Below are 15,872 nucleotides of genomic sequence, written 5' to 3' on the forward strand. Positions count from 1 at the left end.
ATTAGATAAAAGACAGTTGTGGTCCATCATTAAAGAATTAATTAATTTATATGAGTTTGAGAGCATTTTATCAGATGATGAAAGTATTTTGATAATCGTGTTAAGGTTTTTCAATTGTGAGTCTATGAGGACCAGAGATACAAATTTGTTTTTAATTATTGATCTTAGTTGTGTAAGAATTGGTGAGTAATTCCAGTTTACTTTCAATAACTTACGCCAGTCAGATAAAGGCAAGTCAAGATATTTCAAAACATCTCCTACTTTTAGATTTTTAATTAAAGGATAGTTTGTTAAGTTCAAAAGTTTATTGTCCAATAATATATTTGGGTTTAGATGAATTGGCTGAACATGGTGCGAGATCTTTTCTAGTTTACACATTTTGAGTAAGGTTTGGAAATCTCTAATCTTTTGTTTAAATACTGTAGATATATTTTTAATAAATAAACTATCCAGAGAGATAAAGGGAATAGCTTCAGGATTTAAATTATTAGAAATGACATAATTATACCATAATTTTATCCATAAAGAGTGATTTGGATAAGAAGTGTTATTGAATTTAGAGATAGTAAGAAGTTTATTGGATGAGACAATCAAATAATAGAGATAAAGATTAGGTAAACCCAAACCTCCCTTGTCCTTCGAAAATGCCAATCTAGAATAGGAAATTCTAACAGATTTAGGGAACCATATGAATTTTGCCAAAGCTTTATTTACAGACTCAAAAAAATGTTTTGAAATTATCTGATCAGATGATGAGAATTGGTAAAGAAATTTAGGCAGAATATTAATTTTAATAATGGCCACCCTTGAAAGAAATGAAAGGTTTAGATGCTTCCATCTGTCCGTATCAGACAATATAGAGTTCCATAATTTATTAATATTATTTTGAAAGGAAGATTTATTATTGTGTTCTAAATTGATTCCTAAATATTTTATATTATAAGTAAACTGAAAATGATCGTCTGGAAACAAAAAGATTTGTGTGCTAAATGATTTAAGGGAAAAATATGAGTTTTTGTAGAATTTAAAAGATAGTTGGAAACCAAAGAAAAATAATCAATAGAATTCATTATTTTTCTGTAATCAGATAATGGAGTTTGAAAGTAGATTACTAAATCATCCGCAAAAGCAGAGAAATGAATATTAGTATTAAGAATTCTAGGGATGTTATGAAAAGTATTTTGAGTAATAAACAATAGCAAAGGTTCTAAGTAAATGTTGAAAAGAAAAGGGGACAATGGACAACCCTGTCTTGTTCCTTTAGTGATCTTTATCGAAGCAGAAAATTGACCATTAATGTATAGTCTAGTAAACATATTCTTGTGTAAAACTTTTAAAAAATGTATAAAGAATAAGGGAATATTAAAACATAACATAGTTTGAAATAGAAAGTTCCAACATACTCTGTCAAAGGCATTTGATGTATCTATAATCAAAGCATATATAGGGTTTGGATTTTTCTTAATGAGATGAAGTATAGTCTCTAAAGATAAGAGTATTATCCCAAGCATGTCTCTGAGACATAAAACCTGATTGATCTGACGAGATAATTGAGGGTAAAATCCGTTTCAATCTGTTAGCCAGAATAGATGACAGAATCTTAATATCCACGTTAATTAAAGAAATAGGTCTATAATTTACTGGGTCAGATTTTTTATCTTTATTATTTTTTAGAATTAGAATGGTTTTGGATGTGTTCCAATGAATATCTGAGATATCATTCACTCTTATATGATTGTAAACTTTAAATAGAAAGGGAAGAACTACCAATTTGAAAGTTTTGAAAAATTCTGGAGTAAAACCATTAAATTTGCATTATAATGTTTACACATGCAAGATGGAAATGGCTTTGGTAAGGCTTGAACAATACATGACTACATGCAAGGCATACACTCTAACCACTACACTATTGCACTTATGCTTGTGCTGCATATCTATTGCTTTTTAACTTATCCTGCCTTTTAAGCTGGGCTAAGTGTAGCTAAGCAATGGGCACCCCCCACAGGTACACTTAAACTTTATTGCATATGTCAAAAAAAAAAATGTTGTGTTTTTTAATATGTATCCTTCAGAATATCCATGCTAATGCTGAACCTGTTATTCTATCAACTTTCTGCTTTGTGGGATGATTGTCCCTTATGGCTTTGTCCACATTACTTACTCTGATGGGATGGGAGGTGTACGCTATGTGCTTATGCTAAACCTGTAATTCTATCAACTTTATGGCTTTGTAGGGATGATTGTACCTTATGACTTTGTCCAGCTTTCTTACCCTGATGGGTTGGAGGTGTTACAAGCATTCTCGCTCATTTTAACTTGCCTTACTGCAATTCTAGTGTGCAGGGGACATGTGTATTGTGAGAGCACTGCTCTCAGACACACCCCCTGCACTCATACACAGAACCATGTCCGTTTTGTACACGGCAGCACGCCTTCATGAATATGCATGACACGCTGCCATACTGCACAGGAACAGTCCCCTCCATGCAGGAATAAACTATTCCTGCACGGACATTTACTGAATCCCAGGGAATGTCTTTACTTTGAATTTTCCACTGCTGTAAGGGCCTTTTAATTTTTCTGCTCTGCATTATTTTGTATGCATATTTACATATCCATTATTCCAGAAGTAAACATTATTTGGTTTCTAAAATTCTGCAACTGAGACAAAAGTAATAAAAGTATTGTGTCTTTCTTCTTTAAAATAATATATTAGTTAACACATACAATGACATTTGTATTCACATGATCCTGTGCACATCACATGCTCTAACTATTGGCAGGCTGAAACCACCAAAGATGTGTTATTTTTCTGCATTTCAAGATAAAGAAATGACTTAATGAGAGATTCACAGAAAGCAGATTACAAGTAATGCATTTACTGAAGTTAGTTAGATCAATGTGTGTATACAGCGTCATTTATAAATTCTGTGTTGGCAAAGTTAAATAAAACATTGAATTCAAAGTAGCCTTCTAGTAGATCAAGATCAGTTTATATGTCCCACATAAGCTCGGATAATAAGAAACTGAATTAACTGACTTTCAACTTTCTGTCATCAGAGATAACCTGGCTGTGCTCTAAATTTAGTAAGAATTAATTCAGTTCTGTCTGTTTTTATTTATTTATTTTTTTTAGAATTACAAATAGGTTTCTAAAGCATTGCATTCTTTTGCCACTTAGATGCATTTTAATTTATCACTAAAGTCTAAATGATAACCTTTGATAAATTGATTGTATTCCTGAATTTTAAGCAGTTTTTTCCATATTGTGATTTGTTTGGTGATGTAACTTTTTGTGAATGCCATCAGAAAAAAAATAGTCTCAAATTTCAATACTTCAACATACAAAATCTTCTCTAATAACATTTCAGCTTTGTTTTACATGTTATATCGCATGCTGAAAATATTCATTTCAAGAAAACCCTGCTGGATGAATTAGAAGACCTATAGTTATCTTTTTCATGAAGGCCTTTATGAAATAAAAGGATATGCTATGCAATCTTAGAGGCAATCTAATAGATGACATGGTGCATAAAATAAAATGAGCATGCTGCATACCTCCCTGGAAAAGACCATCAGCAGAAAGTATGTAGCCTTAGGATGTAGCCAGCATTACAAAACGCATTTCTAACAAGGCACATGCCAAGTACATAGATATATAGGCTTCCATCAGTCTGTTACCCAATGCTTGCAGCAGACTTCTGTAAAACAAGTGCTGTATTTTGTCTTTGTAGTGATAACTCAAAGAGGCAATATTCTTCCGCTGGTCACTGTCACGGAAAATTATTTCTCTAATCCCAAATTTACTTTGAGCTTCTCCCTTTGTAACACCTCTGGTCCATTTGCTCCCCAGGATCAGACCATAGAGCCCATTCTTTCCTGACAAATATGCATGTTGGTATTGATGCCAATAATTGTACTGGAAGTCAGAGTTTTTGTTTTATGCCCTAATTGTTTTGTTCAAATATGTCATGATGTCTGTAGGGTTGGGTGTGGAATGGGCATTGTACAGGGCTGTCACACCCTTCCTGAATGGCATAAGCTCACACTTTGCTTGAGCAAAAGCCTTCATAGGATCTACAGTCGTAAAATGAGGAATTCAAATATAGCATGCATTCCCAGGCATGTGTTCCATTACTCTCCACCCTTACAGAAACAAGCAACCACTTGCCTGGTCATTCATCTCTCACCCCAGGTTAGCTTGTCTAGCATCTTGACCACTAATCAATCCTAGGTCATCTGGGTCACTGTCTTGCCTTTGCCCATCTATACTATAAAGACAATGTATCAAGTGCATAGAGCTAGTCCTACCTGTTCACTCCCTAAGGATAAAGGTGTATAGCATAGTTACTCTCCTGTGTTAAGGGATGAGTGTGTCTGTAGTGTGATGTAGCAGACATGGTGTCCATCAGTGTTTTCTCTAACATACCTATGAACCAGCTGTGTATACCTGTAGATGTGTCTGAGGGGTGTCACCTACTTTATCAAGTAAGACAACCCTCATTACTGCCAGCCACCCAAAACAGAAAATACTTCCACATGTTCTCTATCTTCACTAGGATACTTACATGGACAGTGTGACCCAGACTCTTCATTCCTCCATGTCAGCTCATACAGTGGGTAAGCTGCTAATCAAACCCGGGTCACTATAGTTATAGCCAGGAATTTACACCTCAATGACAACTGACCTCACTTTTAATGCATATTTTTTTGAATGCCAATACAAGAAGATGTTGTAATATTCAAGTTCATGTTTAGCACTGAATTACTGGAGAGCTTTACTGCAAATCCTGGGTGACTTTGGAAACAAAACCCATATGAGATCACCTTAAAGTAAGTGACTCTGCTTGAAAATGAGCAGGTATATACTACATAGCTAGTCTGCCTCATTACATAAGAAAAATCATCAGGAAAATGTCTGCCCTGATAAATGAGCTGTCTCTTAGGTTACTAACACCAAGGCAGGCTGTTTCACTGATTAATCTGCTTTAACAGGGAGCTGTGTAGTGTCTTGGATTTTGCATGTCATAAATATTCCTAAAAATCTAGCTATTTGTTTCATGATTTCATTTGAAATCAATATGTCATCCAGATAAGCAAGACGGCCTAGTGTCTGAAGATGTTATGCAATAAGATAGTTAAGCACTATAGGCAGAGGAAGGTCTCCTAATTTCACCAAACCATTTAACAATAACTGCTAGAAGCAATGTTGCCAAGCAGCAGACGTTGCTTCCTGTGAGTGCATGTTTTCAATGTATGGAGTCTGTCTATTAAAGACTTGGCATCCTTCTGAGATTTGTAGATATCCACCATTAAAAGATTTGTAGACTGGAAGCAGAGGGAAAGCAGTGTTAGGGAACACTTTGTTTCTTCTTTTAATTTTTCATCAGCATGACTCTAGCAGTAAAAACACCAACTTCCCAGGAATTGATTAACTTTAATGAACTAGAATAGACATTTTACATCAAGTAACCATCAGATCTTCTACTGCGGTAAGGAATCTTGCAGAAGATACAGTGTAGTTCTCATTGTTAATAAATCTGGCCTTGGAGTCAAAATGAAGCAGGTCATAGATCAGTGAAATTCTGCAAAGACAATTCATTGGTCCTAGCAAACACTCCATTAGAACTGTGTAAGATATTTCTTTATACATGGCTATTACCAGATGGCCAATACTGAGATCAGATTGACTATATGCTTTGCAGTCAGCTAAGGAAGAGTTCTATAAGGGCAAAAAAAAAAACAAAGACTTGGAGGTAACTATATCTCAGACAGTCAGTTTCTTATTAAAAGTTTGGAATTACATAAAAAAACTAGAAAAGCAACTAGGCCACTCTGATAGAATCTCACCAAATTTCCAATATCCCATGTGAATAACAGATTTAAAGAATTTGACCTGTTGGACTTTATACTGCACAAAGTACAGACACTAATACTAAAGAGGAAGAAGATCCCTTATTTTAATTATTAAATGCTACAGAGAATGATTTCATGAGATTAGGTCTATGCCACTTAAAAATAATATAAGCAATTATATGGTCAGAAAAAAACAACAAATTGGATAAAAGTGTAAACACTATATTAATACTACAAACACTGTGATATGTACTTTATTTTCTTTAGAGTTAAAATAAATTTTAAGATATCAAACTTCTCCTTCTTTCGGCTTTTCCCAGTTAGGGGGTCACCACAGCGGAACTCCAGTCCGCTAATGATTGGCAGTAGAATTTTACGGTGCCGACTCGACGCCCAGCCTTCAACGAAGGCACACCCATTCACGCATGTCTTTCGAATGCCAGCCACTCGACTGCAGGGAGGACATGCAGACTCCACACAGAAGATGCTCCAGCCAAGAATCGAATAGGAGAACCTCTTGCTGTGAGGCGGCAACGCTACCGATGCACCACAGCGGCATAATTTTAAGATATCAAACATTAATACTAAATTGTTTGAATCAGGAAATAAATGTAACTGCTGGGTTATAAAGGTTAAAAAATATTTTATCTATGCAGTGATGCCAATAAAATTAAAAATATCTAAATGCATTTATTTAAATAATTTAAATATTGGTATTTGTCTTAAGGGTGGCCTAAGGTTGGGAGGGTGGCCTAATGGTTAAGGTGTTTGCCTTACAAACATAAGGTGCAGGCTTTGAGTCTCACAATGGATAATTGGCTAGGCTTAAAATGCCTCGCAAGGGCAGTTAGCCTAGTACTAACCTATAATAATAGTATTTGTTGTTGTTATATAAGGGATGTATCATAGGCTATTTACATCTGTTGAAGGTAAATTGCTGAGATATCAAATTGCATGTGGAATTAATACATTTATTACACTTTCATATGATTTGTTTCTGTCTTGTTCTGTTTCTTTGTTTGTTTTTTTGTTTGTTTGTTTGTTTCTGGTGCATTGTCAACATGTTATACCTCTGCATATTTAAGAGACAAGCTCAATGAACAGGTTTTCAAGTCTGCCATGACATGGGAATGGTATATAATGTTGACAGTTATTTTGGTACAAATAATGACATCACCATAACAGCCAGCTAGTTTGGGGCATGCTTATGTTTTAGTGACGATACAGGTTTTATTACACAACTTAGATGAGACCTGAAGAGAGAGGAAAGGTCCCACTCTCTACTCCACGTGACAGTCAGGCATCATTCAGGTATACAGAGCCACGGATGGATGCATCCAAATTTGGTGTCTCGGGCATTTCAGGTATTGAAAGCCATGGACTAATTAATTCAAATATGGTGTTTAAGGCATTATCCACATCTATTTTATGGCAAGAACAGGGCTGTTATATAAAATGGAGGCCTATAATTTATTCAACTTTCACAAAAGAAATCTTTAAAGTTTTAACATATGCTTTTCATATAATCTCTAATATAAATCAATTGCATCTCCTTTAGGAAGTGTAAAACCTACTAATTAGAAATCTGTAACCACTAACTCAGATAATGATACAACACTCCATTATATATGGAATATACTAATTCCACTTCAAGTCAATAAAATTAAATTAGTCTCTCACTGAACCTGAATCACATCAGAACTAAAACAAGAAATGAAAAAAATGGTAATGCTTGCTAGAAATACTGATGCATGATAGTTATACAAAGCAAGGAACGTTATGATTTTATAAGAAACTGTTGTGAAATAAAAAAAAAAAAAATAAACAAGTAAATAAATAAAAAAATAAAAGTATGTGTTATTAACCAACATCTTTTTGTGGGTAGTTCTTAAAATACTGTCACAAAAATGCAGTGAACATAATACTGGAAGTGCATTCATTGTCTCCTGAACACCTCCATATCAAATCATGCAGTGAGAATATGTAGCTGTTTTGTTAAGGTTAGTAAATGACTTCAGCTCTCATACAGCATTCTTACAATGCCTAACATTCTTCTAAAATAATCTGTAATACACTTGTAGTGTTTGCTCATACATATGTTGCCCAATGCACTTCTTAAAAATGAATAAACAGTTAAGATCTGTCAAGGTACACAGATGTCCAGTTATAGACAGAAGGTACCAGAAATTCCTTCATGCCTGTAATATTTACAGATCCTGACCTAGTCAGCACATCAGTGATGCTTCTTTAGTCATAGGCATGCTTTCTTGTGTTTGCAAAAACAATTTCATTATTCCTTTGCCTCATGTTCTACTCCCAACCCAGATCATTACTGTCACATTTCTATAATGTTGACTTCCACTGATGTTAGAAAAAGTTATATGTACCCAATTAGTATTTTATTTGAAAACTAATCAACTTCTCTATATTAAAAATATGGCTTTCATACGAGACGTAGTCCATCCACAACGTCATTCTCCTTCACAGTCAGCATATACAATAGCATCAAAGCAGCCATTTTTAGAGAAGCCACATTCATAGTCCTCCATAAGGCCTTTAGTATACATTTATGTAAAATCATTTTCAAGAACTTTTTCCATATTGACTAAGCAATGTATCCTTCCTATGGTTTAGATAGTGTTTAAAAATTACCTCATGTCAATCATTTTCAAATTCATAATCTCCACGTATTATGCTCCTGCCCAGAGGAGTTCACCAGGGCTGCTTGTGTTTATTTTTCTTCACAAATAAAATACCTGGGCTGAGCCTAAAATTGATTACTATTGATCAGTGTGCTGCTTCAGAAAACAAATATAAATAAATACACAAATCAATAAATAAATACATACAAGCATACATACATTAATAAATAAATATCTGTCATGCTGACAATTTAGATTTATGCTCTTTCATCCTGCTTTTTAATACCATAACTGAAGTCTGTTCTCACTGTTTGTTTCCCCTCCATGAGTGGCTAACAAGCACTAGGTCTCACCACCAGCTTCTTGAAGACGAAATTTAAGATTCTTGACACACTACAGCATTTTTGAAACTATCAACAATACATATCGACCCTTACTAACTGAATTTTCCAAGCCAGACATCTAACTAATTTCATGTATAGATCCTATTTTAGCCTTTAAATTCTATGCAGTTTCCAAATAGCTGGGTAACTACAGCAGAGCTAGTAAGGGAGACTGCTAGAAAGGTGCTTGGTGTGACATCTGGACAGAGGAAGGAGGACAAGGAGACCTGGTGGTGGAATGAGGAAGTACAGGAGTGTATATAGAGGAAGAGGCTGGCGAAGAAGAAGTGAGATTGTCAAAGAGATGAAGAAAGTAGACAAGAGTATAAGGAAATGAGATGCATGGCAAAGAGAGAGGTGGCAAAGGCTAAGGATAAGGCATATGGAGAGTTGTATGAGAGACTGGACACTAAAGAGAGAGAAAACGGCCTGTACCGATTGGCTAGACAGAGGGACAGAGCTGGGAAAGATGTGCAGTAGGTAAGGGTGATAAAGGATAGTGAGGGAAACCTACTCACAAGTGAGGAGAGTGTGTTGAGTAGACGGAAAGAGTACTTTGAAGGGCTGATGAATGAAGAGAATGAGAGAGAGAGAAGATTGGATGATGTGAAACAGATTAGCAAGGAGGAAGTAAGGATAGCTATGAAGAGGATGAAGAATGGAAAGGCTGTTGGCCCAGATGACATATCAGTGGAATCATGGAGGTGCTTAGGTGAAATGGCAGTGGAATTTTTAACCAGATTGTTTAATGAAATTTTGAAAAGTCAGAGGATGCCTGAGGAGTGGAGAAAAAGTGTTTTGGTACCTATCTTTAAGAATAAGGGTGATGTGCAGAGCTGCAGTAACTACAGAGGGATAAAATTGATCAGTCACAGCTTGAAGTTATGGGAAAGAGTAGTGGAAGCTAGATTAAGAAGGGAGGTGATGATTAGTGATCAGCAATATGGTTTCATGCCAGGAAAGAGCACTACAGATGCAATATTTGCTTAGAGTGTTGGAGAAATACAGAGAAGGTCAGAAGGAGTTGCATTGTGTCTTCGTGGACTTAGAGAAAGCATATGACAGGGTGCCTAGAGAGGAGTTGTGGTATTGTATTAGGAAATCGGAAGTGGCAGAGAAGTATGTAAGAGTGGTACAGGATATGTACGAGGGTAGTGTGACATTGGTGAGGACTGCGGTGGGAGTGACAGATACGTTTAAGGTGGAGGTGGGATTACATCAAGGATCAGCTCTGAGCCCCTTCTTATTTGCAGTGGTGATGGACAGGTTGACAGATTAGATCAGACAGGAGGTTCCGTAGATTATGATGTTTGCAGATGACATTGTGATATGTAGTGAGAGTAGGGACCAGGTTGAGGAGACCCTGGAGAGGTGGAGATAAGCTTTAGAGAGAAGACAAATGAAGGTCAGCAGGGCTAAAACAGAATATATGTGTGTAAATGTGAGTGAGGGTAGAGGAATGGTGAGGATGCAGGGAGTAGAGTTGGTAAAGGTGGATGAGTTTAAGTACTTGGGATCAACAGTTCAGAGTAATGGTGAGTGTGGAAGAGAGGTGAAGTGAGAGTACAGGCAGGGTGGAATGGGTGAAGAAAAGTGTCAGGAGTGATTTGTGGCAGACGGGTGCCTGTAAGAGTGAAAGGGAAGGTCTACAAGAGGGTAGTGAGACCAGCTATGTTATATGGGTTGGAGATGGTGGCATTGACGAAAAGGCAGGAGTCAGAGCTGGATGTGGCAGAGTTAAAGATGTTAAGATTTGCAGTGGGTGTGACTAGGATGGACAGGATTAGTAATCAGTATATTAGAGGGTCAGCTCAGGTTGGACAGTTTGGAGACAAAGCAAGAGAGGCGAGATTGCATTGGTTTGGACATGTGCTGAGGAGGGATGCAGGGTATATTGGGAAAAGGATGCTAAGGATGGGGCTGCCAGGTAAAAGGAAAAGAGGAAGGCCTAAGATAAGGTTTATGGATGTGGTGAGAGAGGACATGCAGGCGGGTTGTGTGAAAGAGCATGATGCAGAGGACAGGAAGAAATGGAAACAGATGATCCGATGTGGCAACCCCTAATGGGAATAGCCGAAAGAAGATGATGATGAAATTCTATGCAGTTATAATACTCTTTAAATTCCATTGACAAATTAAAATACCATATTGCCTCCAGCACCCAATTCCTTAATATAGACTTCAACAGAATCAGATAATATGTGTATACTTTTTGGCATACATGTGGGGAGATAATTGCTGTACATGAAGAATACCAACAGAACCAAACACTGTGCCTCACAGAATGCCAGCCTCGAAGATGCCAGCAGTTTGAGGTGTTAGTCACATTATTATTTGTGTTCTACTAGAGAGGTAGTTACCTACAATGATAAACCGCTGTCACCCATCCCATACTTTTGCAAGCATTTTATTAGACTTATGTGGCTCCATACTTTAAAAGCTCCTTTTAAATTGATAAGTCAGCAAAAATAAAATTATACCAGAATATTTTATAATTTTGAAAAGTATAGATAAGAAAGTCACATTGTTAGAAGCATCACAAATGCAAACAAATTCATTAAAGGAAAGCTAATTTAATATTAATTATGTTGTCTTTTGCCCATCTGTGTTTCAGACAACCATATTCCATACATATAATATCTGTGCACACTTGCAAATTGACTTACCTTATTGTTTCTCACATTGAAGTTGCAGAAATTTACTGAACAAATGCTGAAGCTATGCTTTATATTGGGATAGTTTTCAGAAGAGCATTATACCTCAGAACATTACATGAGGCTTTCAAAACTCAAATAAATAGCTTTAGGCTCCCCAGTTTTACAGTATCTTGTGCCTAACAGAGGTGCAATTCTGAGCAAGAATTTACAGAAGAGGATTTCATCTTGTAATCTTCAACCTCAGGTGTCCACATTAAACCTATACAGATTTTCCGACAGAATGTTCAGGCTGTGCTTTTAAAAGGTTTGCTTTTCATTAGGCTTTTGTAGACAGGACACCAAGTTTTACATGCTAAAATAAAATATAGCCTTTAAAGATGATTGGTTTGCTGAACACAAAATGAGGTTGTGCTTTTCAAAAATGTGCTTTTCAGCAGGCAACAGCTCAGGACTCTGTGCAGTACCCTCTGAATTCAGAATTTTACCTTATGGCTGTCTACATTTGTAGAATGAAGAATGACATTATATTTCTCAAGGATGTGTCTTTCATTAGAATATCGTAACAAAAACAAATAAATTAGTGGTCTTAAAGCTTCATTATATTTCCTTAGAATATCACCACAAAGGATGCTAAGCTGAACTCTTGAAACCAGAGTTTCACCTGTTGAGAAAAATAAAATACAAAAACACCAGTACTTGGATCATTTAAGCTGTATGTAGTTTTATTTTAATGAACAAATTTTCCCTACCTTAACATCACAAGTGATACTACAACTAGTTGATTAAAATATGGCGTGTGCTCATAAGAAAAATAAAAATAACAGAGTGTGAAGGGCAGGTTAGTGAACCATGCTGAGCTCTCTCTTACTGAAACAAAGATGCTATGTGATTTTTGAGACCTTTTCATAAACTACTTTGATAAACTGACTTGCTTGTTTGGTTAAAGGTTAATCCGTCCGTCCATCCATCCATCCATCCATCCATCCATCCATCCATCCAGCCAGCCAGCCAACCATCCAGCCATCCAGCCATCTATCCATTCAACTATTTTCAATACCTGCTTTATACAATTCAAAGTCAAGCAATGGGTGGAAAACATGAACTGATCTTGAATAGCACAATAGTCCATCACAAGACACATGGATATTCAGACACACACACACACACACACACACACACACACACACACACACACACACACACACACACACACACACACACACACATGCAGATTGCTCATAGATTAAGAGATAATTTGAACATTGGCAGTTTACATATACATGTGTTTTAAAACCTACATTATGAAAATCAAACACTGGTCAATACTTTCCCATAAAAGCATGACATTTTTAAACACATAGCATTAATAGCACCACATACAGCCTCCTAGAATTAAAAAAAATATATATATTTTTTTCATTTGCTCTGCCTTTTGCCACCACTAAGCAATCCCTCCTGTTATTTTGCTTTAAATGTCTGTCTCAATAAAATAAAATAAAATAAACAATGCATGCTTTATTCAGTGCCTTCCCCATATGAAAAAAATGTCAAAGTATGTGTGAGTACTGCTAGTTCATAAAGGTGACAAGTCAATCAGCTAGCAGGAGGTAAGTAATTTATTAGGGAATAGGAGTAAAGGTGGCAGAGGATATTGTTTTTAACTCATTTACTGTACTGATGCACAATCATGGAACTTTGTAACCATGACTGTGTCTCAAAAATCACTGCGGTGGTGGTGCTGCGGTAGCGTTGTCACCTCACAGTTAGACGTTGCCTGTTCGATTCTCAGTTAGAGCGTCTTCTGTGTGGCGACATGGGCATTCCTTCGTTGACGGTTATATGTTAGGCCCGGCAAGCCACTATGTAAAAATCTATTGCCAATCATTAGCAGATGGGAGTTCCGCTGTGGCGACCCCTAACCGGGAAAAGCCAAAAGACACAAACAAACAAACTGTGTCTCAAAAATCATTTTTGCAAGCTTACACAGATACTATGCACGTGAAATATGGCTTTCTGAAGCATAGATGAGTAGGAGACAGCATTACTAATAATAGGTTTGCTGTCCTTTAATATGTATGTTAGCACATGTGCTGCAATGGCCATTGGCTGATACAGGCCCAGAAGTTTGCTTCTTAGTTTGCTAAAATTAGTGATGCTACATGATACAGACCTTCTTATAAAAGGACAGACTGGAAATATTCTAATGGGTTAGAGCAGTGGTTGTTACTGTTTTATGGTTTCAGTTTAGACTTTGAAAAATATGATCCATGAGCCAGGATTTCACTAGAGAGTTTTGGCAAATATTAATATACTAAACAGCAGTATTCAGGTAGTTTTTTTGTTTGCTAGATAAATCAGGAATTTTATAACTACTTGACTGCAATGAGTGTTTTTGGAAATGATGTATGGCACTGCTAATGTTTGTTATTTGGTTTATTGAGTGTTTAAAAAGTGACCAAATTGCAGATAGAGGTTTGTTTCTTTTACTTTCATCTTTCATGGAATGATAAATAAAATGTATTAATAAAAAAATCAGAAAGTGCAAAGAACTGATTACGAATATATGAATTTTTGAAATGAATTGTTTACATTTAGTTTAAAAGCTTAAAATAACAAGATGTCAGCAGAGGAGTTACCAGGAAAAAAAAAACATCACTGGAATAGACTCTGCCAGAGACCCTGCACTGATAAAATTTGATATTTTCTGGATGTCATAAGATCTGAGTAGTATACTGAATTATTCACTTATCTTTTTATGTCCAAATTATGTATCTGATTTTGTAACTGTCTAGAAAAGGATATAGCACAAAGCAACCTAGGCAGCTGCCTAGGGTCTGATGTTATCTGGAGGGCCCAATCAATGCTGCAAGCCTCATCATTCAGACATCTTCATTACAAAATTATTTCTGGTGCACAATAGAGTTTACTAAATTTTGATTGTGCATCAGTACAATAAATGAGTTAAATAGAATATCCTCTGCTCCATTAATCCCATCCTCTGATAAATTACTTATTGCCTGCTGTCTGACTGACTTGTCAGCTTTACAAATTAGTACTCACACATACTTTTACATGTGGAGTTTTTCATATAGGGGAAGGCAACGAGTAAAGCATTCTTTTTTAATTTTATTTTATTTAACCAAGACAAACTTTTTAAGCAGTTACTCAATTTTTATCAGATTCATCATCTACTGTCTCTTTTAGTTTAATTATTATTTAAATAACCCCATTATCCATATGACTTTGTCTTCCCACCACCAATGGCAGTGGCACATTCTAAAATCTAAAGAAGCAACTCATTTGCTACTCAGCACTTGTCTAATTGCCAAAATTAAAACATTTTCATTCTTTCAAATAAATACATTCAGTTTACTTACCTGGAAGAAAGAAAGCATACACATTGAAAATGTATGTTGGGTGTTGTGTATTTTTCTGTTTTTTTTTTGTTTTTTTCGTCTTTTTTTAGAATTAGGAAGATTCTATCATTGCCTACTTTCTCTCATGAATTTAGAAAAAAAAATTCAAATGATAGACTTAGTTCTCAAGTGCACTGACATTGGTTTATGAAATAAAAGCAACCACTGGTAAAGCAAAAAAAGGAAATCAGTAAAAAAATGTATTGTAAGCGCTTTCGTTCAGATACACTGATCGAATTTCTTCAGTCAAATAACTATACTACACAAGTTTAAAAAAGGCTGTAATAAAATCATGTGACTAAGTAATTAATATCTTAAAGGCATATGTATTAAAATAAATGCAAACTGAATTTAAGGTAAAAAACATATTAAACATGTAACTACCACATTACTACCTATACTTACACATCTACAGAAAAAAAATTCAATATACACAAATACATTCACCTTAATAATGCTTTCATTTTCAAAATACATTGAATTGAACAGTAATCATTCAACCCAGGGTAATTGTATGCATTTAATCTAATCTGCCATAGGAATTCATTTTCTTCTGACTTCAGGTTCTAAGGGCCCCATCTATTATCTCTAATAACCTGGTCTATAATTTTAAATTTAAACAAATGGTCTGCATATATAGAAACATGTTTGGCCAATTTATTATGTAAGTTTATTTTATTAATCAAACCTTAAAAACAAGGAGGAAATAGTGCCTTGAAAGTCACAATAACCAAAAAACACCAAAGCACACAGGAATCCAGTCACCACAGCTCCACAAAATGAATAAGGCAGCAAAATTTAATCGTGTTTCAACAAATAAGATTAAATTTTCCTGCCTTATTCACTTTGTGGAGCTGTGGTTACTGGATTGCTGTGTGCTTTGGTGTTTTTATTTTTTTTATTTTTTTATTTTATTAA

This window comes from Protopterus annectens, chromosome 4.part0 (assembly GCF_019279795.1).
Source record: "Protopterus annectens isolate FY-2018-M chromosome 4.part0, PAN1.0, whole genome shotgun sequence".
Taxonomy (NCBI): domain Eukaryota; kingdom Metazoa; phylum Chordata; order Ceratodontiformes; family Protopteridae; genus Protopterus; species Protopterus annectens.